At 37.2% G+C, this 17,017-nt stretch overlaps 1 long non-coding RNA gene across 1 annotated transcript in view; it reads right to left on the bottom strand.

The window, feature by feature from the left end:
- Positions 1-564: 564 nt before the first annotated feature.
- Positions 565-17,017, bottom strand: part of LOC109145547 — a 39,915-nt gene continuing 23,462 nt past the window's right edge. The window contains exons 3-5 of the long non-coding RNA XR_002046965.2: positions 12,429-12,478; positions 7,977-8,073; positions 565-990 (exon numbers count right to left, since the gene is read on the bottom strand). This is a non-coding gene — a long non-coding RNA (uncharacterized LOC109145547). The remainder of the gene's footprint in view (positions 991-7,976; positions 8,074-12,428; positions 12,479-17,017) is intronic.

Genomic DNA, 17,017 nt, shown 5'->3' with positions numbered 1-17,017 from the left:
TCATATGAGACAAAAGTCAAAAGCAAACCGCCCCAGGACTTCTGCTTGCAGCATCTTCCTGTGGACTGAGTCCTGGAGGTGCTGCTGCATGGCATCGTGGCTGGCTGAACAAGCAGAGCACACCGCCAATAACCACCTAACTAAGGCAAAATGATTGTATGATTAACATGGCAGGACTTCAGGAGACCAGAGCAGCCATATTTCAAACCCATGTTAAGCTCATTTTGGACCTAAGACAACTTTAATAATGCATTGATTTAATCTGCCAAACGTGTAGCTATAACTGCAGCTCAGTGGATGAAAAATGTTCAGCTGTATGTGTCCATGTTCCACACAATTTCTTCCTTTTACCAATCTCTCTTGATACTTCATATGGCTTAAAAATGGTATGAATGATGTGCATCGGGGGCTCCAGGGCATCTGGGAATGGCCCTGGTACTAAAAGGAAGTTTTGCAAAAACAGGATAGAAGGGGACAAGACATCATGAAATATGAGTTTCCAAGTCAACCTACATATCATGGTTTGTTTCCTAAGGAAAGGAAAAAACAATTACAGTGCTCAGCTTCAAATCAAAATATTTTATTGGCATGCCATACAATGCAAACACTGTCAATGTGTAGAAAAAGCAGAAACCTTGGGTAACTGTCAGCAATAGATACAACACATTGTGCATCTGCCCAAGATAATTCTTCACAGTGTGTTTGGGGTTTTATCCCCTGTGTCCATTTGTCATTATTGTCCATTTCTAAGCTGGTGGCAGGTTGCTACATAGCATGATGCTATCCCTGCCGTTTCTTTCCTTTCTCCTAGGGTATGCACAGTTTTTCCTCATCGTTTTTTAATGGAAAGTCTTTTATCATTTCTAGTAATCTAAGCAAATATCTTCCTAACACTGTCTTGTAGTATTCATACTGGAACAGTAAGCGCCTTTTATCCAGTGCTTTCTTTTCTGTCACATGCGCTGCACAGCCTCTCTTCTTCCAGTTCTCCTATACAGAAAATTAGTCTGGAATTAATTAGGATCTACCTCAGTTTTGCATTCTGATGTAATAAATAGTCATAAATAATCTGTGGATTTCTTCAATTGTCTCAGATCAGTACTCCTAGATTTCTTTCATTCTGTCCAGAATGGTTAGATATGATAGAAGAGACTAGTGTTTATAAGACTTGGGAGAAAGATTCTGTTGGATCTTTTATTAGAAGCTTACTGTCAATTTTGCTCATTAACTTTATAAAATACTGACTTGAGCTGAAAGTTCAAAAGTCATAAACAGCACTAGGATTATGATCCTAACCCAGAAGTTATCTTTTTCTTGTCAAGAAGATTAAACAACACTCAGCTTCTTCTATATGCAGCACCCAACTTCCTCTCTAAATCCATCACAACTGTACCCACGGTATGAATCAGCAGTATCCATGCCCGAAGTGAGGCATTTTTGATGTCTGGCTAGCAAGGATACCAGAAGGGCCATAGAAAAGAAAATTATTACATATGTTTACATTTTTATCCTGCTCAGAGTCACTGAGCTATATCTCACAAACTTCTGAAAGCGCCCTGGGAGACCAGAAAGCAAGCCAAGGCTATACAGCAAACAAACATGGGGACGTGATTCTCAGCTCTGCTGGATTATTTGCCCCCATAGAGAAATATATAGAGATACATAAGCACGTTCCCCATTATTTTCAAAATGACTGCCTGGTGGACACCTATATTTCTGAGTGTCAAAGCAGTACTTGTTTCCTGGGTACAGCTGTGAGCTTTTTTCTCTCAAGTGTGTGATTCTAGAGGGCAGGGAACTCTCATCTCCTTCTCCCATGAGTTCCTCTAATAAAAATGACTCAAATTTGTGTCTTTTCAGGCCTGATGTGGTGATGAAAGAATACACGTTAAAAATTTAAAAATAATGGAAACCATTGCAAAGCTACACTTTAATTTGCTAAGCAGAGTAAAACTGAAGAGAAGGCTTAAATAAAAAGAAACTTTGAAGTGCATGGATCAACATTTGTTACATAAGTAGGTTTTTCAAAATAAGTCATTCTCCACTATAACTATACAGCAGAGATAACCCTCATTTCACAACACCCCATATGTTTTTTTATTCTTTTTGTGTGTATGTTTTATTTTTTGCATCAATGAGTCATAAGATGCAAGGAATTAATTTGAATCTTGAAAGCTAAAAGGAAGAGAAGCCGATACGTGTAGCACTGTAGACTCAGATTCTTGTATCTAACTACATAACATATTTTCTTTCCACAGGAGGTAGTTATGACAAATTAGAAGTCTGAAAATTTTCTGATGGTGTAAAGGCTCCAGCTGTCACTAGGGAGATAGTGATCAGATTTCATAGCTGCATGGTCCCATGGCACCACTAAGAGTTCCATATGGTCATCCAAATGTTTCAACTAAACCCACAAAAAAAATTCCACCATGGCTTCTGCTTTTAGAAAAATAAAATTCTTCTTTGTAGGAATTTTTCATAACGTTCCACCAATAAACAGAACTTTCTTGATTTGGTTGTCTGAATAGAAAATAATTGTTATAATCATTTTCTTTGTTTCAGGTTGAAGTGGGTTGAAATAGCAGCAGTGCAGCACACGTGCCCAACCTCTAACTTTCTAATCTAGTACACCTTACATAACATGAAGTAGGTTGGTAAGTGGACATGCAATGAATAATTAAGGTGTGTATATGTACATGGTGGTAAACAGTAATTTCTTCAAACCACTTCTCTTTTGGTATAAAACCACCTCTGTTAAATTGTTAATGCTATTACTGTGGACAGAGACTTTTATTCATGTCAAAAATGTCAGCGTAAGCCTCACACAATAACAAATGACAAATGCATAATTTATTGATTCTTAAATGGCTATGTCCTTGGATGTATTTCTTATAACTAATTTGGTTGGAGACACATCTGGCTCCTGAAGATAGCATCTGTTTTAAAGAAGGTCAGTGCTATATTTTAAAGGCAGAAGAACATAATCTTTTATCTGCTGTGCTCCTCTGCTCTTTTAGCCTACAAATTCAGCTCTCACTCTGTCTGCTAATTTACATATCAAATCAAAAATTGAGCAATCTGTTGTTGAGTTTTGAAAAAATGATGGACATATACACAGACTGTGAAAATGCAAGGAGAGAATGTATAGTTTTCAAGTGACTGCATACTGTGTGAACTAAATTATTTTAAAAAGAAATTAAGTTCTATTATGTTAATATTGCTTTTCAATAATACTTCTTTTTTTACAAAGTTCAATCAATCTGTTTCAATAAATGGTGCTTTCTTGTCCAGAGCTTGTTTTATTTAGATGTACTGCTCCTGAATGTGAGGTTAAGATCTTCTTGCATAAAATCTGCAAACACAGAATGCTGCAATGTTTATTCTGCTATTGGGCCATGAACCATGACTTATCCCCCAATAATTCTTGTACATGCAAAGCCTTATCCCTCACATCTTTGTTTTTTCTGCATGATATTTATGCACCTATATGTTCCATGTGACTCCAATCAATATATCTTTGTTATTTCATCAAGTTTGCATTGAATTTTAGGTGTATTTATTTTCACCTTCCTCATGGCTGGAACATTAAAATATAAACAAATGCTTAAAATCAGTTTGAAGTTTACATTAAAATAGGCAGACACAAGTACTAACGATTCAGAAACTGCCATTTTAACCCTGTGATGAACATCTAGGCACCTTTTGCTTTTATATTTCACCTTGCACCATACACAAAATGTTTAATTATTTGAGGATTAATGGAGGTAGTTTATAATTAAGCTGAAGTATGAACTGATGTCATCATCTCAGTATGATGATATACAGTTTTATGCCAAAGCACCTGTTGTTTTGGAAGGAAGCAGCTGATATCATTATCTACCCAGCCAGATAGCCTAGTTTCCTGCTGCTTAAAAAATTATCCTAAGGGTTACCTAAGTTGGGGTAATACAGCATTTACTTTTTCATGCCCAGGATAGGAGAGAATGCATAAAATTACATTATTCTCAAAGGTAGAGGGGGAATGGGAGGGGGGGATATGGGGAGGGTCATGATGCTAAAACATTTAATGTTTATTTGTGTGGAATACAAACCTTGCCATTTTTTCATGCATGAATATACATGCAAAAAGATTTATAACAGGTATGTAAGTATATATATTATTGGACAGGAGTCCTTTATATAGCACAAAGGATAAGATCTGCTGCTTTGCTGTGGACATTTTTCACCATATGATTGACTCTGACCACTGTATAGCAAAGGTTAACCCCAGCTGGGGATTTCTCCCGTGTAGAGGTACTCAGCTGCCATCCTCTTCTTTGTTCCTGATGTTATGAGAAAAAGAGGTTGCCAGGGCAATTTGGGAAGGGAGAAGCTCTCTTATGGTGGGCACTTGACAGCCATGAGATCATTGCAGCATCTCATGCCAATGCTGTGAATTAACGCCACATGTATGAAGCACTGAATCCTGGATCCACAACCAGCCTTGGGAAGCCCACGCCTCCATCCGTCCGAGCGTTGTTTTGACAGAGTGTGGAAGCAAGCCCAGTGTTTTTAGCGTGCCTCCAACTAGTAGGCTTTCCTCTCAATTGTGGCATTATGCCAGAGCTGCTCATTTAGGTTGTCGTCAACCTGCACTGCTATAAGGAGAGCTAAAACGCAATACTAGCAAAAACATCTTGACAATTTTTGGCTTTCTCCTGTCTTCTGATGAGAATTTTTTGCCTTCCTCAGCTACATGATGCCACATCCACCAAATTTTCCTTTTGTAATAATGGCTGGTGTGTATTCTGAGCAGGTGCTATATCATATATTGGCTAGGACTGGTCATCTACATACACACAATGTTTGAAGAAGCATAATAAATAACATGATTTCTTGTTTTGCTTCCTTCAATCCTTTTTCATTTGTTTTTTTCCTTTTTTCTCTGTTCTTTCCTCTTATGAACTACCCTTTTCCCCACTCAGTTCTCAAATACATTTGAATAGAGTATCTCTTCACTCTTCTTTTATTTTTTTTCCGAGAGTACTCCTACAGCTGCTCTTTCCATAGATCCGATACCATTTTAAAAGCAAACAGTGAGTAGGAGGTACATTTCCCACCTCTCCCCAGCTTCCCAGACCTCCTGTCGCTTGGCAGATCATACCACTTAATAATATGAATAAAGCAACTTCTGACAGAGCAAGAAGTTGTGATGGAAAGAATCCTGCAGTCTTTATTCCCACATCTTCTATCCAGTTTTCCTTGGGATGTGTTTTCTGTTGGTTCCTTGACAGTCATCTTAGAGAAATAATATTTCTTGAATGTAACTATTTGGGTTTTGCTGGGAAGGAGAGACAGCACGTTTTTTTCCCCTATTTTGAAGTTACCTTATTTCATTTTCATTGGCATTTCTGTGTGTTCTTTCCTTTCTTCTGAACTATTATTGTGCCCATAAGTGTGCTATGCATACTGATGATAAGTGAAAAGAACACTTAAGTGATCTTCAATAGATAAAAATACAGATATACTTACTCATTTCCTGACACCTCACCAGTGTTAACATGGCTTTCTTAGCAGTAACAAACATTATAGAATTAGCACTACTTTGAGGCTTATATCTGTATTACAAACTGGTTTATATGCAATAGATTAATGAATGGTTTTAAGGGATTTTTATTGAGCTTCACATCAGATGGGAAAAAAGGTGTGGAAGCTTCCTGACAGAGGAACACTCATTATGGTGGTTATAATAAGGGTGTGCCAGAGATCAAATTAGCGCCCTGATGGGCTGGAGTTCAGCATCGTGACCATCGCGACATTGCGCACATTAACCATGGACGTGTGCGGAGGCAGAAGGCTCTTGTCTAGATATTTATGGGTATTGAAAACCACAGCCGCCAGTGTTGAATGAAGCTAAGTTTTATCCTAACCTTCTTCCTCTCCCTTTCACATCATAAAACTGCCCTGAAAATTCGGTTTTCAGAAAGTTATTTAATAATACAGAAAGCTATACTGCCACTGTGAATGTGCAGTAATTGCCTGTGGGTATGCACTGTGTTTACAGCTGGTGCATTCTGAGCCTTGGATGCTATTTCTCTATTTGTTAAACTTCAAAGGAAGTATTGCTTGCTATTTTTCATGATACCTAGCATTGGTATCTGACCAGCATAATGAAATGCTGACCAAAGGTAACAGTATAAATTTCTTTTCTTTACTTCTTTTCTTCGCAAAGTGTAACACACAGTTTCTCTAGAATTAGTTAGGATAAAAAGTGAAAAGTTTGCATACATTTATAGAAATGAAAAACCTGTCCTAAACAAATTCATAAACAGTGACTGTGAATATTTCTAAGATGATAAAAAATTGGAAACTGTCCTTTATTTCCAAAAATAATAAAACCAGTTTTCCAAAACACAATAGTAATTCATTACAAATTTGTATCAAATCCTTTAAATCTACAAGTTTCATTTCCCTTGAAATTTATTTGCCAAAAATGTCTTATTTTTAAAGGATGAACTTTAAAGACAAAACAAAATTGGAATTGAACTTTAACATTGAGCTAGAGGGAGAAAATCATGGATATATTTTTTTAATGTTTTTGCATAGTTTCATCTTGGAATTATATGGATATTTCTTTTGCAAACTTGGCTTCCACCATTGACACTTTTTCATTTCAGGATCATTAGCTGAATCAATAATAATTACTTAAGAAATATAATGGACTTGAACATTTTCTGAAGAGCTGACACAGCAGTTTCAGGAATATTTTGTGTGAACTAATCTATAGCTCATACTCTTTGATGGAATTTCCAAAGTCTCCTTAAAAAACTGAGACAAGCAATAATCCAGATCTTTAATGTTTCCTAACTGTTAGCTTCTGTTGATCCTCAATTCATTGAATCAATGAAAGCTTTGTTCAAAATCTGCCAAGGAGCCTCCTCAATTTAACACAAAACTGAGTGGCTTTGGAGTGCTAAAAGTCTTACATAAAAATCTGTCTTAATCAACTTCTTTAAATTTGTTGTGTTCAAAATTTTCCTTCCATACACTAAAATGGGATTGTAGAGTAACCAAAATCTGTCCACTGACTTCTGCTTCACTCTGGTCCATCACCAGAGGCTGAAGACACTGGAACAGCTGCATCAACACAAAAGCATCCAATATGATGCTGTATCAAGCACAGCAATTGCCCTTTTGTTTTCTCTTTTGAGGATGTTTGGTTTGTATTTCATTTTTTGAAGACAAAAAGATACTTTTTGGATCTCTGGGAATGTCTGTACAAACATGCAATTCTGTCTGTAAAAACATTTCTCTTCTGAACTAAAAATAAAATTATTTTACATAAGACCTTGGGAAAAATGTGAACCAAAGTGAATCATGTGCCATATTGCTCCTTGGAATATTAAGGCTAAATTCCCTACTGGCATACACTGACGCAGGTCTGTTGAGTTTGATGGAGTTATTCTATCCCATAATAGCAGGGAATTATGGCCCAGATTAGTTTTGTTACATAAATTAGATTGATGTGAATTAGATAATTAAGACAACGAATTAAGGTATGGAGTTTGTACAATCTGATTCTTGTGAATACATGGGTTGAACATACATGATCAGAATCTACTTTTATACTTTGTATTATTATATTCTGGAGAGGCAAATAACTCCTTGATTCTTTGCAGTAATGGAGAAAAGTAGGATGTTTCTTATGAGGTGACAAAAACTGCAACAATGACAGACTCAGCTAAATCAGTGTAACCCTTTACTAACATGAAAATTCCATTTTTCAACTTTAGTTGAAGTGTTTAAGATATTATTAAATATCTCAAACACTAAATCACTAAACAAAGAGTAAACCAGTAATTTTTTGGACAGTTTTCAGAAATTTTACCTACACCTTTCTTGTTGCACAACCAGGAAGTTGGACCTCTTCCCTGCTGTGAAAGGGGACAAAAAAGGAGTCCTGGAAAACAGAACCTGAGCTTGATAGATATACATACCATTATAAGTAGGAATCTAGGCAGGCATCTGCAAGGAAAGGAAGTACCTTAAGAGAAACTGCTGCTCCCAGCAGTCCGTTGGATCTTCATTGAAGTCCTGTCCGGGAGAAGAGCAGATGGAAACATCACTCAGCATTGTCTTTGAGAAAATGTGTGTACATCATCTTCTCCCTTTTCCACAAAATCCCCTCCAAATATTTTAAGCCACCGCAGGCAAGGAGCTTCCACCACCACTACATGTACTACAGAGTGGGCTTCTAGAGTACAACCATGGTGTGTCTGGATGGAATATGAGTCAGTTAGAAATGATTTATCAGCAGCAATGAGTCTCCTGAAGCTGTAGGGCTGCAGTTAGTGAGGCACTGATCGTGCAAGTCTGCACTTCAACCTGGGATTTGTTTTCCAGACTATCCAGAATAAAGAAAGAAGGTCTTCGTCTACTGCTAAGACTCTGCTTTTGGCTTACTTTTTTCATTACATGTAGGAAAGCAATAACAAATATGAGCAATATATATTTTGGAACAAAAATGCTCCTGCCACCTCTTCTGGTTCAAAGCAGCCATCAACACTGAGATCAGAGCACAAATAATGAAGGATGGTCACATGTTGGCCATCAAGTTTCAGCTGTGTTTATTGTTCTGCATCATCACATCTTTTCAGCTTTCTCCTAGGGAAGAGAGGGGGAAAATATTAATTATAATAAAAGAGTGATCTATGTGCAAGTGAGGGAGAGGTGAGCTCACTAAAGTAGTGAGTGCTCACTACTTTAGTGAGGAACATGGCAGCCTGGTAGGAGCCAACAGGCAGACGAGAGATTGGGATCCCATACAGATCCACACCAAGAGGCCTCAGGAAAGAATCTGATACACAGGCAGACCATAGAGGAGATGCACTGTCTCTAGGTTTATTTTGTCTCCTGAAGGCACTGAGAATTTTTGGAGTGAGAACTAGGTTAGAGAAAACAATCCAACCTGTAAAGACATTGTGGGCAGGGCAAACAACTGTTTTTCAGTCTGTTATTTTAACTTCAGACATCTGACCTGAATTCCTCTGGTTTGAAAGTTCATTTCCTCTACCCTGTGTTCAAAAAATCCAGCATTACAGGCTGAAAACCCTTTGGTTTCCCACTATAAAGATAGATAGAATCAGCCTTAACTTCACAGCTACACTCGATTTGCCATAGTAACTACCTATCCCGGTAAACACTTGGAGAGCAAAGAAAAATGAGCTTTCTCTTCATGTCTTCAGCTTTCTCTGTTATACAGACCTGAGTCCTTCAGTCTCCTGATTGATAACTGTGCCCTTCCATGGCTATTTGAGATAATCACGTGGAAAATCAGTGCAAATGACGCACGTTTAATTGGGGCACTTCCAGAAATCCTGCGTATCTGTTGACCTCTCTGAGAGAAATCTGGATCCACTTTGAAAGTCAACCAACAATTTCTGGCAGAGCCATAGGCACTCAAACCTGAGATAGTAAATAACTGACATATTCAATGGCCAGAGAAAATGTGAGCCATTCAAATTGCTTTAGCCATGGCAAAAAAAAATATTAGATTACATTTAGTTCAGTCATCAATTGGTAAAATTCATTCTTTCTTGTAAATATATTTGCAAGGGTCATGTAACAATCAACACCTAAATCCCCAGCTGGCACAGATTTTCCTCATTCTGCTGCTCAGTGGGAAACTGGCTCCACAAACTCTTTGTGTCCTTCTTTGTGAACACCACCATCACGAGCACGGGCTTTACGCTTTCTTGGTTTTAAACTTCAAGCCAGAGTCAGAGGAGAGAGAAAAAACAAAGCTCCAGAGAAAACCTTACGGAGCATTTGGTATCTGCTCAGGTTGGAAAAAACTTAGTAGTTATTTGCAAAATTAATTAACTGTAGAGTGAGCTCTTTAAAGCAATCACATTGTTTCAAATACCAGTAAAATATCAGGCCGACAAAGCAAATATTATATAATTAATATCAAACAATATTTTGTGCTATGGTCATGAACTGTCAAGTGCTTCAGCAAAAAGACATAGTGATACCTTTTGTGCTAAAAAAGCTCTCAGAAGCTACACCAAGAAGATATTTGCTATGTCCCCACCAGAGTCTACTTCATCGTTGAAACATTTGTGTGCCCATTAAAAATACATTTCTAGACTACTTGTGGCAACAGGTAAAGACTAGGCAGCTAGGAGAAGCTGCTTGTTTGCTGAGCCTGCCAGAACACTTCTGTGTCAATAGAGAAAATGTATGTGCACAGCTCTAATGGGATCCCTCTATTGTAGTACCTTGTCATTTTGAGAGCATCTTGCCCTCCATGCCCTGTGAGCATTTTTTACAGTCAGAATCAACATCCCTGAGTTCTTGTTTCCAACTTTCAGTAATGTTTATTATTGTTTGTCAGCAACTCAGCTCTGCTGGAAAAACCTCCTTTGGTGAATAATGAAGTCATTCCCACAGTGACTGCTGGGTTCCAAAATTTTCAGTACTCTACCTATGGCTATTTAGCTGTACATGAGAAGTGCAGAAAATCTTACTTTTCATGGCCCATAAATAAACACCCAATCCAACCCTTCAGCACATTTCTAACTGTAATGCAGCATATAATGTTTCAGTGCACAATACAGATGTTTTCAGTTATTATATGAAGAGGAGACAATGATGGTTAAATATGTGTTTGCATTATAGTCACGGCATGAAATCATTATGTTCAACTTTCCTGATGATCTTCTTCATATAAAAAAGAAAATTCTGTTCAGGCATTATTCTTTCCCACATGGAACAAGTTGCAGAAAAGTCTAAGACATCCATTTATAAACCACTAACTTATAGCAAAATAAAGGGTAACATTTCTGTTTAAATACTGGACTCTTTCCATCCTGTTTCTCTGTTGTTAATCATATACCACCAGGTAGCTGAAATTAGCCCAGGGGATACAAGGACATGAGCAAGAGCAGAGTTGTCCTGTGCGACTTTTCTGCTCAATGCTAACAGCTCAATGAGCCACCACCCTGGGTCTATCCCTGCTGGGAGTTTGACAGGTGCCTATCCTCAGTGGAGCTCCAAAATGTTCTTTCACGAACACCAGGGTACCATCATTTTTTTTAATACCGGTTCTCATCAGCTTTTCTCTGCCTTCTGTTGTCTCTTTCCTTCTCCCCCATTTTCCCGTCCATCCTTCTTGAGAGTCTTCTGGAAAGTTAAAACTCTACACAACAGAACCTTCTGCTGTCATTTCCTTACCTGCTCCAGAGCTATCGCCCTTCCAATCTGGCTAACTCCAGTAAATTATTACTTGATGAGAATAACTCATTAGTTCACTTATAAAAAGGCCTGACTTCACAAACAGATATTTTTATGAGTTCTATTTGTGAAGCCACAAATAACTATTTTGGTTATGTGAACAAGCTACATGGATACACACAGGCAGTAAATATCTAGGCAACTCCAGACCACAACTTGAGACGATTTTAACGTTAGAAAAACCAATCCTTAAATGGCAAACAAAGTTTTGTATTCCTAGATTGGAAGGGCTGGATTTATATCTTCAAGAGAACTTATAGTTTGAGATCATTTTTGATGCACAAATTTAGATGAAGTAACAAAAGAAAGAGTTATGACACTATTTATCAAAGTACTGAAATCAAAGCAGTAACTAAAAGTGTTCCATAGCCATCACTACAGAAATTCATACAATTGGTTGAAGTAAACTTTAAATCTTGTTCTCTCTTTCCCTAAAGGACAGAACTGATGTGAGATACCAAGCCAGACAAAATAAGAGAAATCACAAGTACAGCACAAGTTTGATTCTAATTTCAGCAAACCTGAAAATTCTTCAGCCAGGTAGAGAATAAAAGACAGCAGGCTGCCATAACATCGTATGCATTAAATGAAATATTTCAAAAGAAAATGTAAGGCCAAAGCATTCAGAGATGGAGACTTCAAAGAAAACTTCTAATTTTAGATCAGTGATGATGATGAGAAAGTTATCAAAAACCTGAGATTTCATAATTAATCACATTTAAGATCTAGCTAATTTTAACATTTCATTTAAAAAAATTGTTTTACTTCTAAGATGAATTTGACCTTGATTGAATGTGAAAACTTACATATAGGGTTTAAACTCATATGCCTGAGAAAAACTCTGGAAAAATAAGTTGCAGCAGTTGAATGACATGAATTAAGACTGCAGTTAAACGTCCTGTTTTTCAGTAGAAATCAAAAGATTCAGTCAGATTCTAAATTCTGATTTTTGATTATAAATTATTCACAAGCAAGTGATTTTAGAAATTGAGTGTATTTGTAATAATTGAACAAAATAAATATGGAAACTTATTTCAGGATATTTAAAGTTCTAAGCCATGCTTCCCACACCTCTGTACCATGCATTGCCTCAGTTGGATGACTGATCATGTGAAAATAAAAATCTCCATGACAAACTTTAATCCAATCCTTACTTCCTTCTTCAAGTGACATCTGAGAGCACTTGCAGGTAGTGTTCTAAACACTGCAAATGAGAAACAAAATTTAGTGCATTCATTACCCATGTCTAAAACAGTTTGCAAGTTGTTTAAAGCAGCCTCCAATGTTTCTTGGAGTCATTGCCTGCAAAATACTGTACATAAGTAATACACTCATTACAAAAATTCAGCACAATTTTTCAATGGATATGGCTGAGTGCTAAGCAGTAAAGAGAGTGACTTTAACCCTTTTCTTGGTTCAGCAATCAAGTTTGAATTGTTTCAATTTGTTTTTCTCACTAGTGTTCAAAAATAAATAGCTTTTGTGAACAAACATCATGTAATGTAGAGGGTTTATTCATCAAAGTTTCACTTTATGTTGATGGTCTTTATTTTGTGTTGTATGTCGACTAAGTTTCATTATAGTCTTCTTGTCACCTGACATAATGACAGAAGAAGATAGAACAAGAAGTATGTCATTATCAACATCCTTGTTTATTCAATATTTATTTAATTCATGTGTGAATGACATATTTTTAGAGCCCAAAATTAGCACAGTTGAGGGGAGAAGGTGCAGTAAAGGATAGATCAGGAATATGAAGAATGGTATATAAGCAAAGTTGTACAGTATGGGATTATTTCTCTGGGTATCAGTAAATATTTAAATCTTGCTGTCCTCTATTCCACACAGCTACATTAGTCCCACAGTCCTTGAATCCTTTTCCTCTGATTGACTGTAAACCTTGAAAATAATATCTTTATAAAATTCTAAACAAATTATCATGCTTCACAAGCTTCATACTGTACCTTGCATTTTAATTTTTACATTTAGTAAAAGTGGCTGTAAGCTATTTCGACAACTAACATATTGTGGGATGCTACCTGATACCACACTGAGGTATAACAATTATCTAAATTATGCCTTTCAACAAGGTAGGCAAGTCCCTTTATAACACTAAGATTCCAAAGGAAAAAGGGAACAGACACTAATTAGGCATTTGGTCTAACACATTAAATCCTATTTGGGAATTTACCTTATTTACTTTCAGGACTGAATGTGGTGACAAAATGAATGCAACAGAAAAAACCACTTGGGGATATTTTGATCATCTCTACAGCCCTCTAGAAATTTCCCTGTATTACAGGTACAGACCAATTAGAGAGCAACAAAGGTAATTCCCACCACTAACTTTTAGGAAACCAGGCAACACCTTTCTCAGAAGTAAACCACTGGAGAAAAATAAATAGTTTTATACCTAATAATAACACATCTAACCAAAACATGCTAGTGGTCAGGTTTCAAAATGCTTTAATTATAAATGAGGTGCCTTTTTACTTAAACATGCAAATTGCCAGTGAATTGAGCATATATTGCAGAGTAGGAATTCCTTACCATCAACAACTAATAATAACAATTAAAAAAAAAAAAAAAACCTGGAGAAAAGCAGCCAAACCATCTGACAAAGCCTAGGGCACATGTAACCCCATCACTACGAATGACTGCAGAGCTTACAAATCGAGCCAGATGCTGCTTCTGGAAGGATTTCATCTATAATACCCGAACCGCATGACAGCCTATCACAACTCATGTTTGGCCTAAAGGTGTGCAACACTGGTGGAATGGGCAAATAATGAGAGGGAACAGGAGCAGAGCCTTTAATCCTAACTAAGGAGGGTTTTTTTATTATGGTTTATTGCGTGGTGGGGCTCTTTTAAATTTGAAAATTGAATTTGTTCTACCTGCAAACACAGGCACAGATGGTGCTTCTATAATATGCTGTTATAATGGACTGATTTGTTTGCAGTGTTGCATTCACATCCAAATTCATGTCCAAATGCATTGGGTCTACTGTAGTGTTGCTCAGAATTGGGTCAAATGTAGAGAAGATGAGTATCTCCTTGGTGTATAATGAAGAAATTTGCCCATAGCCCTTCTAGCAGGTGCAGCATCTGTGTTCTGAACTCCCTTCCCCAGCTAGGCTGGATAATAATTGCTGAATGAATAGACTTTATGAAAGGGCTGAAAATATGCACTTCACAGATAGGGATACTGGTAAGGGTTACACAGTCTGGTTACACAATTCTGGCTTCATTTTATCATTTCTGATTTCTTCTGCAAAAGATTGCTAAGCAAGGTTTGAGACAGAGAGACCAAATCCTGACCCCTGGTACTGAGGTTTTAAGTAGACACAATCACTAGAACCCAGTTTTCTCCCGTTTTGCTTCTGTTTGACTACTTTGTAGTTATCTTTATGAAAACCCTTCCTTGATGAGCAGTCATGCCTGTGTTTACCTTCAGTGTAATCTTTCCACCAACTTGCACCACATTTTTCAACCTGCATTAAATGACACTTTGGAGGATTATTTGCATTCTGTGTAATTATTTTGCTGGTTTATAACTGTAATTTTCTCTAATAAAAAAAAATATTTGTCACTTCTAAAGATAAAGAAAACTGCCCCCTCTTTGTGACTTTTAGGAAAGTTCCTTTGGCACAAAATTAATATTGATACACCAGAATAAGTTCATCACCATTGGGCCATATGCCTAAAAACATGTTTGTTTTACATCTTGATAAATCATAAAAGAGATTTAAGTCAAGAAACTTGCAGAACATCACAGCCAGGAGACGGTAAAGAAACCATCATTCACTGTTAAGTTTAGTCTGTTCTGGGGAATGGAACTATTCTCACATGCACAATTTTCTTTCTTTTTATTCTTCTTTTGGTTTGGGTTTTTATTTTGATAGCCAAGAGAGCTGTAAGTCCTGGATGAAGTATAAACTCCCCATTATAAAATGCATTCCACTTGCTTCTGTCCCAAAATAGACAATGACTAAAATGACTGGTGCTATTCCCACTGAATCAGTCTTGGGATAAATGCTAAACTTGATGGAGAGTGGGGATACCATTAGGGTGAGGCCATCTTTGAATAAGGAAATAACAACAAGAAAGCATTGTATGATATTCAGACAATGGAAAAATCAAGGCCTTAATTAGCTGGAATTTGTGTCCTGCTGAATTTGGTAAGCATTTTTTTGACTATTGTTCTTTTTAGATAGTTCTTTAAACCCTCAAGGGTCGCTCAATTCAGTGGCCAGGAAAGGAAGATGAGAACTCTCTTGTCAAAAGTGGAACTCAGCTGGCAACCTGCACTCAACTTTGGCAGTATCAGCAGCAGTTAGCTGTCGTATGAAAACCCAGAAGCCCAGCCCTTATGAGTGAGTGCTTTTATACAGTCCTGACAGTGCAATTACACAGACAGATCCTCACATTCTGATCCAGCTACAATCACAAACGTTAGCTTTCTAAAGCCAGGATGCCTCAACAGGCTGCACATGAGTGTCACAGCCAGGCACGCCACAAACCCACTGTACAAATGCTTTCTTGTTCCTCTTTTAGGGAAGAGTTAGGACAATTTCTGTGCATACAGCTAAAACCTTTCTTAATGGTTCCCACACCACTTGTATTCTTTCTGTGATCAGATATGACACCATAAAATCACCATCTTTGTAAAAGCAGTGTTTGCTGAAGAGACTGCCTTGCACAGCACATAGCCAAGGTGGCCAAAATAAATAAAAAGGGTAGAGTTAGTGAGTGGTAGTGGCACATTAATGAAGTTTTATAGTTTGTCTATGACCCCATAGGTAACAATGTAAGATAGGACAAAAGTTTTCTAAAACCTGTGTTGTGGTTCCTCATCCTCATTATATATAGTGCAAATGACTTTCTGCTATCCCTAAAATCATAGAATAATTCAGGTTGTGAGGGACTTCTGGATGGAGATTTTTATGTGTTTGCTTCTGTTGGCTTTGTAGCAGAAGATTCTACACCCTTTAGTGTCAGTAGCCACAACAGAACTATTGATGAACACTAACTGCCAGGTAACTGTGTAGCTACTACTCAGCTGTTCACAACCTGGGGTTTGTGAGCATCATGTTGCCTGTTAGATGTTACTCAGAGATACAGAAGATTAGAATTAAACCAAAACTGCCATAGAGCATAAATATGATACAGAATATGTGACTGCTCCTGTGGAGCCGCCAGGGATAGGGATCACTGAGTTCCTGTATATCTTCTATTCTGCAGATTGTCTACAAATAAAGACCTCAGTGTACATGAAAAGAAGGGAGGAAATCACACAACTTTGGATTTCATGATGCTCAAACTGTTTAAGGAATTATTGCCATTTGAAAAGTAAGTATAGGCAGAGTTAGGACAATAGATATGCCCTGACTTCATCTCACCTGTTCTCCTGAAACAGAGCACCCGTAATTCATGCACATATGTTGGCACAAGGTTGTTTGTTATTCACTCTTTTCATCTACAGCCTGGTGCATCTTTGTCATGATTCATTATTCCTAACAGCTATATCAAGTGTTGCAATTACTGCACAATACAAATTTAACTCTATAATACTTCTAGATTGGAAAGAGAAAAATAATATATTAAGTGCTTGTGATATCTTTATGTATAAGTTTGAGAATCATTAAATAGCTGTCACTCTTCCTTCTTCCTCAGCATCAATTACTCCACTCTGGTTTTACTTACTCCACTCTGTATAATGAGTCCCTAGAGCATGTTTCATT

This window comes from Corvus cornix, chromosome 9 (genome assembly GCF_000738735.6).
Source record: "Corvus cornix cornix isolate S_Up_H32 chromosome 9, ASM73873v5, whole genome shotgun sequence".
NCBI classification, from domain to species: Eukaryota; Metazoa; Chordata; class Aves; order Passeriformes; family Corvidae; genus Corvus; species Corvus cornix.
Note: the sequence above shows the minus strand (reverse complement) of the source record. Positions and strands in the feature narration are given on the sequence as shown.